The following is an 11,259-nucleotide window of genomic DNA, read 5'->3' as shown; positions in this document are numbered from 1 at the left end:
GTGGGTGGCACTGCCGGAGGAGACTGTCCCTCTCCTCATACTGGTGCAGTCTTTGCCATTCGCTGTCCTACGTGCTGAGGGACATGACATGGTGTGATCCATCCTCCCCACGCATCAGCTCCTGCATCTGCAAACCAGTGACCAGTCCTGAAGCAGCTGCAGTTCTTTTGCTGCAAAGCCAACTCTGCATCCCAAAATGTATTTCATCAACTGAAATAAATAAGACATAAGTTTACCAGCAGGTGGCAATAGAGGTAATTGTGTATCCCAAAAGATTAAACTTTTATTATTTTATAAACCAAAGCTGGGGACCATCAGAACTTCTTCACTGAGCTCCAGCTTCCCTTCTCACCGTGTTACACTAGCATTCTATGAGATAGAATTGTTCAAGCCTTAGAAAATTTAGTGAGACACGTAACCTTTCCCAGACTCAGCTGCTGTTGTGTTCAGATTGCTAATGGGGGCTCTTCTAAGAGTCTGATAGTTTGGGTTGAAAAAAATGGAAATGGTGGCAACATCATTATGGTCCCATTAATGAGATGTATTTGTGGTGAAGGGAGGCTCAAAACAGTGAAATAAATGCTGTGTTCAGTTATCACCTCCTGGCATTATTAAATGAGTCTTACCCTCTCAAAGAACAAAGATAAAGCACTTAGACTGCTTGTGAATGGCAAAGGGACCCTAAGTGAATTTCTCAGACCTTTGTTAATTCCTTCCACATAGGAGAACACCCTTAGATTTCAATGGGAAAATAAACTTTTTATTTACACACAATAATTTCAAAGGCCAGCGAAAACAGAGACATTTGCTCTGAAACTCATGTCCCCAATGTGTTGCAAGAATGTCTCACTTGACCGTCTTTACCCTAAAACTTACAGACCGCCCATTCACCTTCCTGCTTCACCAGCTCTCCCTGATTCTCTGGCTCTCTCTCCTTCTCGATGGCTCCTAGGCTCCCAACTCTCAGTCTCATTCCCCCTGGTCTCCCTGCTGTCCTGTGGTTCATCCCTCCCTTCAGTTTCCCAGAATCACTCCTAACTGAAAGGGAATTTGGAATGCATAATTTAGAAAAATTAAAATTGCTATTGCTGTATTTCCTGGTCTTCAATTTAAGGGTTCATTCAACTCCATGATATTTCTAAAAGTCAGAAGTGAATTCCTTTTTCAATTATTTAACTTACTTTTTAAAATAAACACATTCATGTGAATCAAAATTCCAAAGACACCAAAGGATAAAAATTCTCTTCTTACCCCTTCTCCTGCACAGCTCTCTTTGGAAGCAACTAATGCTACTATTTCCTGATAAATACTTCCAGAGATATTAGATGCATAAACAAGCAGCTAAACATATATATATTTTATGTGTGTGTGAGTTTAGGTATATGTATTTATGTATAAATATGTATGTATATACCTTCTTTATTTTTTCTTATTTTTACATAAGTCATAGCATACTTCATTAAAAGTACCCTGCTTTTTTTTTAACTTAGCTATATATCTTGGCAATCATTCCATATAAATCCAGAAAGAACTTTCTCTTTCTTTTTCACAGACTCGGAGTATTATGTTTTGTGGAGGGTCCATAATTTATTTAACCAGACCACGATAGTAAGGATGTTTTCCAATTGCGTGCTATTACAAACAATTCTGCTGTGAATAATCTTGTTCATATGTCTGAAGGATAAATTCCTAGAAGTAGAGTCGCTGGATTAAAAGGCATGTGCATTTGTAAGTTTAATAAATATTGTAAAACTGTCCTTAGAAGTCATACCCTCAGAAGTATGAGAGCACCCGTCTCTCTGCACACTCAGCAGTCAGCCCTTTCCATTGCTCTATTTTTCAGAATTCTTTTGACAATTCTTGTTTTTCTTTCCTTATGAACTTTAGGAAGTTTCTGTAAGCTTCTGTCCTTGTCCACCCCCCACCAAAAAACAAAACAAAACCCTGTATGAATTTTTATTGGAGTTGCATTAAATATATAGATGAACTTAGGGGAATAGATATATATCTTTATGATGACTCCCTTTACAGATGCTTTTTATTTGATAAAGTGTTCATTTCTTTCCTCAGTAGCAATTGGATATTTTCTTCATTCAGCACTCACACATCACTTCTTAAGTTTATCTCTTGGTATCTTAATTACTATTGCTGCTGTTGCCAATGGGATGTTTCCTTCTATCTCCTCTAAGTGGTTGCTGTTATATAAACATAGATATCAACGCTTTGATTTCTGTGCCCAGTTTGTATCTCACCACCTTACTGAATTCTCATATTACTTGTAATAGAGTCAGTTAGGTTTGGGGGGATATACAATAATATTGTGACTCAATAATGATAACTATATCTCCTTTCCATTTTGTAGGACTATTTGGGACTGAGTGTTTGTGTTCTATAAAAATTAATATGTCAAATCCTTAACCCCCAATGGGGCTATATTGGGAGATAGGGCCTCTAATAAAGTAATTCTGGTCAACTGAAGCCATAGGGGTCAGGAGCCCTGATTCAATAGAATTCAGGTCCTTTTTATAAGAAGAAACTCCTACACTCCCTCTCTGGCTCTTTTTTTTCTCTTTTGCTGTCTCTTCACCATATGAGAGCACAACAAAAAGGTGGCCATGTACAAGCCAGGAAAAGAGTCCTTACCAAATCTGATTCTACTATACTTTGATCTTAGACTTCTAGCCTCTAGAACCGAGAGAAAATTAATTTCTGTTGTTTAAGTCACTTGGTCTAAGACATACTGTTATGGCAGTCCTAGCACATGAATACAACCTGTATTTTCTTTATTTTATTAAATGTATGGGCTAAGTGGAACCAGAACAATGTTAAGTAATAATGGTAGTTGTGGACATCTTTCTCTTATGTCAGAATTGAAAGGGAATGTTTCTAGTGTAACCCATAATGCTGGTTTTGGGCTGACAAACATATAGTCATATTAAGAAATGAAAGATTGAGTTTTTTTCATTAAGTATTTTAATTCCAGTATAGTTAACATATGGTGTTCTGTGAGTTTCATGTGTGCAATACAGTGATTCAACAAGTCTCTTCATTACTCAATGCTCATCATCATAAGTGTATATTTTCATTGAGTTTTTTTCATTGTTTGTGGTCTTTGTTGAAAATTAACAAATGCCCTTTTAGCGTCTATAGTGATTGATGGTCATGTGTTTTTTCTCCTTCAATCCACTGTTAAATATTAATGTCTTTCTATTCTGAAGCCATTCTATTCTCAAGCCACATAGGTATTCCCAATGGATATCACACTCGATTACAGTACATCATTCTTTTTCATTGATGTTCCATTCTATTTACTGATACTTGGTTTGGGATTAGTGTATTGATATTAATAAATAAGATTAGCCTATGCTATGTATCCATGGGTTTGTGTGGTAATGTTATCTCAGAGATTATCTTCTATTTCTATTTCCTGGAAAAAAATTTAAGAGCAGTAGAATGTCCTGTCACTTAATGGTGTAGTCGATTACTTGTAGCTTCCTGGTGCTTTGTCATTTCTGGTTGTTGGGAAGGTGATACTTCTTCAAAAAGTTTACTGTTTTTTTTAAATGATAATTTGTGTGATATCTAATTGTTTTCTGGAAACATTTTAAGTAAGTTTTATTCTTAGAAAATTATTTATTTCCCAAGATTTCAAATTTATCTCCAAAACTTCAGTAAAGGTAATCTTTCTTTTATTTTCCCCTGTATTTGCAGTTATTGTTTCCTTTGTGATTTTTATCTTTTCTTATTTTAAATTAAGTATATTATTTTGTCCTTCAAGGAATTAGCTGTTGGATTTAATGTGCTCTCATCTTGTTTCATCTTTAAATAATTTCTGCTTTTGATTAAATCCTGATTTACTCTTTCTTTAGGTTTATTATTATCCCTATTATCATTCAGTTCTCTTTTTTAACTCCTTGAGAAAGATGTTACTTCTTTCATTTTTAGCTTTTTAATTTATTATTCTTTATAGGTAAGGCTATGAATTTTCCTCTGAGCACTCCTTTAATTGCATCCTGTAAGTTGTGGTACATAGTATTTCTAAATTTGTATTTATTTATTTATTTATTTATTTATTTATTTATTTATTTATTTATTTATGATAGTCACGGGGGGGAGAGAGAGAGAGAGAGAGAGAGAGAGGCAGAGACACAGGCAGAGGGAGAAGCAGGCTCCACGCACCGGGAGCCTGATGTGGGATTCGATCCCGGGTCTCCAGGATCGCGCCCTAGGCCAAAGGCAGGCGCCAAACCGCTGCGCCACCCAGGGATCCCTCTAAATTTATTTGTGACACAGAACTGAATTAATCGTTGTCTTGATTTGTGGCACACTTTCATCATTGGTCAGTGAATAGCCCTCTTTCATTTACTTATCTGTTTAGTGTGTTTATTTTAATGTGATAAATTTTAAAATTATGGACTCACTGCCTAACATGGTCTTTACAATAATCTGTATCTACATAAATGTTCCCCCATCTCCCCCATCTGCCTCCTCTCTTCACTCAATTAGAGATAAACATCATCCTGAATCTTTTGTTTTTATTCTTTTTTTTCTTTTTATAGTTTACAACCTCTGTCAATTCTTAAAATATATTTTATTTTAGATTTTTAATTTTTACTATTTTCTGAAGTCTGTGCTTTTGAGTTTTACTTCTCTTTGACATAAATTTTATTTTAAAGAGAAGTTTGTTTTCTTTTTATTTTGCATGTCACAGTTTGTTTCCTTTTAATTTTGTTTGTTTTATTATCTCATTTTTTTTTATTAAGACCAGTTTTACAGCATCATGAGCAGAGAATGTTATCTGCACTATTTCTACATTTTGGAATTTATTGATGTTTTTCTTTGGCTTAAAATATGGTCAGTTGTGAATGCCACATAGCTCATGAAGAGACAGCATAGTGTCTAGTGTACAGTTTGATACAGATCAATCAGATCTACCTCATTAATTATGTTATTTAGGTCTTATATATCACCATTTTTGGTTTCCACCTGATTTGTCATGGACTGAGGGGCCCTAATTAAAATTTCTGCTATTGAAGATCCAGAACATCCTAAACATTAATTTATAATTTAACTGTCCAGGTTTTCACTGTCAACCAGCAGAGCTTTTGTTTTTGTTTTTGTTCTTACTTTGATTACTGATATTTGCTGCAATTTATTAAACAGAACTCAAGGGCAAGTGCAGCAGATCGGGTGGGCTCTGTAGTACAGGAAGGCCTAAGGCTGCATCTTGGAGGTGGCCTGGATGCTGGCCTCTGAGAGATGGCACAACGATCCAAAGTGGCCTCACCTTTCCATCCATTTCTGCCTTTCATGTTTCCACTTCTTCCCTCCACAGCCCAGTCATGCAGAATATATATAAAATTTGAATATGTATAATATATTGAATATATAATATCTATTATGTGCAGATATATAATTTGAAGAATATGGATGGTGGCAGTACTTTCAAATAAAAAATATGGATACTTAATCTGACACTATTTGGGTTTTAGGTAGTTCTCATACTCTGGCGGGAATGACTACTGCCAGATTGTCTCTTTCAAAGAATAGGTCTGTTTCTTCTAGGTTATCAAATTTGTGGGCATAGAGTTTTGCATAGTATTCCTTTATTGTCCTTTTAATGTTCATGAAATCTGTGCTGATGTCCCCTCTTTAATTTCTGATCTTAGCAACTTGTGTCTTCTCTCTTTTTCTCTTAGTTAACGTGGTAGAGGCTTATTGATCTTTTCAAAGAACTACCTTTTGGTTTTGTTGATTTTCTCCTTTGATTTCTTGCTTTCAATTTTATTGATATGCTCTAATTTTTATTATTTATTTTATCCTACTTCTTTTAGATTTAATTATCTGTCCATTTCTGACAGAGGGGTTTTGAGGTCTCCAACTATAATAGTAGATTCATCTCCTTGTATTTCTGCAATGAACTAAACGCTTATATTCACTACCACCACCACCAAATTCATATGTTGAAATCCTAACCCCAAAGGTGATGGTATTAAGAAGTGGGTCTTTGGGTGATTAAATCATGAGGTCAGAGTCTTCATGAATGGACCTTTATAAAAGACACCCCAAGAGATCTTTTGTTCCTTCTACCATGTGACATTACAGTGAAAAACAGCCATCTCTGAACCAAGAAGCAGGCTCTCACAAGATACCAAGTCTGTGCACATCTTGATCTAGGACTTCTCAGTATTCAGAACTGTGAGAGATAAATATTTGTTGGTTATAAAATACTCTGTTCATGGTATTTTCGTTATAGCAGCTCAAGTGGACTAAGACAAGTTCTATCAGGTTTTGCCTTACATATTCTGAGCCTTGTTGTTCGGCACATCAACATTAAGGTTTGTTATGTCTTCTTGGGGAATTGATCCTTTTATCATTGTGTAATGCTCTTTTTTTATCCCTTGATGACTTTCCTTGCTCTGAAGTTTCCTTTTTCTGAAATTTATATAGCTATAAATTTTGATTTATAGCTTTCTTTTGATTGGTGCAAATAGGCTATACCTTTCTCTATCCTTTTACTTTTGATCTTTATGTGTCTTTATATTGAAAGTGAGTTTTTCTACTCATTATAAACAACATATGTTTATAATATGGTCTTATTATTGATCCATTCTGACAGTCTTTTTATTGGCGTATTTAGACCTTTGATGTTTAAAGTTATTATTGATATAGTTGGATTAATATCTACCATATTTGTTATTGTTTTCTATTTCTTGCCCTTTCTCTTTATTCCTATTTTTGTCTTCTGTTCTTTTTCTGCTTTTTGTGGTTTTAATTGAGCATTTTACATGATTCCATTTTCCCTCTTTTCTTAGTATATCAATTATGCTTATTTTTTAACTTTTTAATGTAGTCAGTCTAAAGTTTTCAATATACATTTACAACTAAACCAAGCCCACTTTCAAATAACACTATACTGTTTCATGGGTAGCATAAGCACTTCATAATAATAAAATATTCCTAATTTCTCCCACCTCTTTCTTATCTCAGTGTTGTCATTCATTTCACTTATACATAAACACACACACACAACACGGAAAGAGTGAAGCATACATCAGATATGTTGCAGCTGTTTATTATTTTGAACAACTGTTATTTGTTACAGCAATTAAGAATAAGAAAAATAGGGACACCTGGGTGGCTCAGCAGTTGAGCATCTGCCTTCAGCTCAGGGCGTGATCCCGCAGTCCCAGGATTGAGTCCCACATCAGACTCCCTGCATGGAGCCTGCTTCTCCCTCTGCCTCTGTCCCTGCCTCTCCCTGTGTGTGTGTGTCTCTCATGAATAAATAAATAAAATCTTAAAAAAAAAAGAATAAGAAAAATAAAAGTTTTTATTTGACCTTCACTTATTCATTTTCCAATATTCTTCCTTTCTTTTTGTAAATACCAGTTCCTGACTCATGTCATTTTCCTTCTCCCTGAAAAAGTTCTTTCAACATTTCTTGTAAGGCAGGTCTACTGGACAAGCTCCCTTGGACTTTGTCTTAGAAAGTTTTTGTTTCTCCTTTACTTTTGAATGGTAATTTCATAGGGTACAGTATTCTTGGTTGGTGGGGTTTTTTTCTCTTGAAATTTTAAAAATTTCACTCTACTCTCCTGTGTGTATGGTTTCTGAAGAGAAGTCAGATACAATTTTTTATAATTTTTATCATATTTATATGTATTTATATAAATTTTATCTTCACTCCTCTAGAGGCAAGGTGTTTTCTTCTTCCACTGATTGTTTTCAAGATTTTTTCTTTATCTTTGTTTTTCTAAAGTTTTTTTTAATGTTTTTATTTATTTATTCATGAGAGATACAGAGAGAGAGGCAGAGACATAGGCAGAAGAAGAAGCAGGCTCCTTGCAGGGAGCCTGATGTGGGACTCAATCTTAGGATCCTGGGATCATGACCTGAGCCAAAGGCAGATACTCAACCACTGAGCCACCCAGGTGCCCTTATATTCCACCTTTTTTAAAAGGTAAAACTGGTTTTATATAAAAAAGAGCTTTATATAAAAAGAATTTTCCAACAAGTATAGCTATTGGACAATGGAACAATGACTTAGAAAGAACTAAACTTCCCCTCAGAGGAAATATTTCATCCAAAGCTGTCTGCTGCCAACTGAAGACATTGTGGAAGTTTATCCTGCACTGGGTGTAAGATTAGACAGTGAAGGTCCCTTCCAAAGATTTCAGGAACCTCTGAAAGATAATTGTCAAGAAGTTGCATTAATAAGATATTCGGGAGATGCTCTGTTTGGGGATCATCTGTGTTTTCTAATAGTCTCTGAGCCTCTCTCTCTTTCTCACAAGGGTGATTCTTTGGTCCATTGAAGAGAAGGGGAAAAGGAGGGCCAGGAGAAAGGAAGCCATATGCTAGCCAGAGAATCCATGATCAGGTAGTTTATTCAAAGGCTAGTTTCAGTTAGGAGAGGGTAGCTGATTGAGATGGACAAAGCCATTAGCCCCTCAATGTCTACCTTGCCAAGTTACACCAGTTTAATCCAGAATGCCTCCTGAAAAGCTAAAGCCAATTAATTACCCACATCTGGTTTTAAGAGATCAGTACCTGTTGAGAAGGAGGAAAAGCTAACTTTATCATATGGGTTCCTTATCATGATCAGGGCCATTAGAGACCAGGGATGGAAGTCCCAAAGAGGGCAGTATGAGGGCTGGGGTAGCCAGGATGTTGGGGAACTGCGGGGGTGGGTGAAGGGGTAGGGAAGAGCTTTGCCTACTTTGCAGTTTAGCCTGGGGCCTTGGTGTATCTCTGAGAACTTTCTCTGGGCTGATGACATTGTTTGCCAACACTCAAGTTGGGATGTCAGGACTTGTTTATAAATGGCAAACACCTTACACAGCTCAGCCCAGTCTTCCCTGTCTAGGCCAGTCTTGCCTTCTTGGGTTTAAGTCTGGGTTTCCTCTGAGAGAAAGGAAGAAGAAGGGAAAGAAGGGTGCTATCTCTGCTAAATATCTGCCTAAGAGGAAGGGCATATCAGCTGTTCATTCTCATGTTAGTCACACACAAACACACACACACACTATCCCCTTGATGTCCAATATGATTACTCCACAGTTTCTCTAATGTGGGAGTTCTGGAACCGATCCACAAGGAATCCTAGCTGAATGGCTCTCAAACACCCAGAAACCTAGTAATAAGTATTGGACAGTACAGAAACTTTTTTTAAAATATTTTATTTATTTATTCGAGAGAGAGGCAGAGGGAGAAGCAGGGTCCATGTAGGGAGCCTGATGTGGGACTCAATCCCGGGTCTCCAGGATCACACCCTGGGCTAAAGGGGCGCTAAACCGCTGAACCACCTGGGCTGCCCGACAGTACAGAAACTTAACAAGAGTACTGGATAGTACAGAAACCTAAGAAGAACAGGATAGGTAGTACATGTCATTGGAGGGAAAATTATGGTGAACCTCACAGTCAGGGAAGGTTTCACAGAGGAAGATGAAATGAACTTGAGTCCTGAAGAATGAACAGTTCTCAGTCATGCAAAGAGAAGGTGAGAGAATTTTAAGTTGACGAGACTACACAGGAGAAGCAGATGTGAGAGTGTGTTAGGAGCCAATGTGTGAACAAGTCTGAATGGATGGATCTTTTGAGGAAATTCAATGTTCAGTGCAACACTTCTCACAAACCTCCAGTTTTCATGCAGCATTCCAACTCCACTCATGATTGTTTGGGAGTCTCTAGACAAAGGTGAGCATTCAGTGGTTGCGGCTGGTAGATTAGGGAATGCTTGGAAAAAGTTTATCTGCAAAGAATCTGGAAAAGCCTCCATGAACATTTTAAATCAAATGGGGGAAAGTTGACTGGATGAAAGTATAGTTAAATAAATTTATAGCTGTTCTATTACTGGACCAAAACTATATTCATCTCTTACCCCCAAATCTGCCACTGCTTATGTTTTCCCCCATTTCTATGGCTGGTCACTTACCCAAGTAGAAGTGGTAAGTGAATTCTTTTTTTTTTTTTTTTAAGTCACTGCATACCAAGATCAGAGTACTGCTGGGGTCTCCCATAGTATGAGTTGTCACAGTCATAGGTACTTACTGGCCTTAAAGGCAATCAACTTTCTCTAGGACCTAAACATAGGCCGTGAAAATCTGTGGCCACATAGTACATGGGAAAGATATTTTCTAGTTCTTGAGTAGTGACACCTATTATTCACATTGACATTTGGGCATGCAAGACCATTTCAATAGAGTAGTATTTCCATTTAGACCAATTCATGTGGTAAGAATAAGAAGTTCAAATGCCAATTCCTCACATAATGTTCTTGCCATTGAAAAATACGAATTATGTTATGTTTTCCTACTAGCACTGACTAACACCATCATAATGATTGGCCTACATCTAGCACTCTGTGTAAAACGCATGCAAATGAGAAGACAATAGTAGAAGGAGAAGAGAGGACTGGTCATAGGATGGAAGGAATAGTGGAAAATGTCTTTTATAATTCATCATTAGAAAAAAACACAAATAGAGATAGCTCATTGTTTTTGTTTTCATTTTAGGGCAGTGGATCCACTGAGACATAAGTAAAAACTAAAAAGAATCTATAATCTAAAACAAACAAAAAGAATATATAATCTCAAGAATGGCCTGGAGATGTGGAACATCATTAAAAAGTGCCAAAATAGCAGACATGAAATCATGATGTGCCAAAGTATCTTTTCTCTAGCATTACTTTGAAAGGTTGACTACTGCTCTCCTGATGGGTCTTGAGGAATAAGGACTCAGCAGCAGTTTGATATAGAAGTCAAAGTAGGGAGACATAAGTACTTTTTTTAAAAAAAGATTTTATTCATTCACTTGAAATTTATATAGAGAGAGCACGGGGGTGAGGGGCAGAGGGAGAAGGAGAAGCAGACTCCCCATGGAGCAAGGAGCCCAATGCTGGGCTCAATGAGCAGCTCGACATGGGGCTCAATCCCAGGACCCTGCACCGTGACCTGCTGAAGGCTGACACTCAACCAATTGGACCACCCAACTGCCCCAAGAGATTTAAGTACTCTTGAAATCCCTTCTGTGCCCAGTGTCTTGGCATTTCTGGTTGAGTTAATGGGATAGAAGTTTTCAAAAATCACAGGAGTGTGTGGACTATTGATGAGCAAGGAAAGTCTTCATTTCTAAAAGAGAGATCCTTCCATGGGCAAGATGATGCTGCCACAGAGCTGTAACCTGCCAGTCTGAGGAGATTGTCTGTCTATGATAGAATCCATCTGATAATTTGATCAGAAGTTTCTTCCCAAAGGAGAC

Source organism: Nyctereutes procyonoides, unplaced genomic scaffold, assembly GCF_905146905.1.
Source record: "Nyctereutes procyonoides isolate TBG_1078 unplaced genomic scaffold, NYPRO_anot_genome, whole genome shotgun sequence".
Lineage (NCBI taxonomy): Eukaryota > Metazoa > Chordata > Mammalia > Carnivora > Canidae > Nyctereutes > Nyctereutes procyonoides.
Note: the sequence above shows the minus strand (reverse complement) of the source record.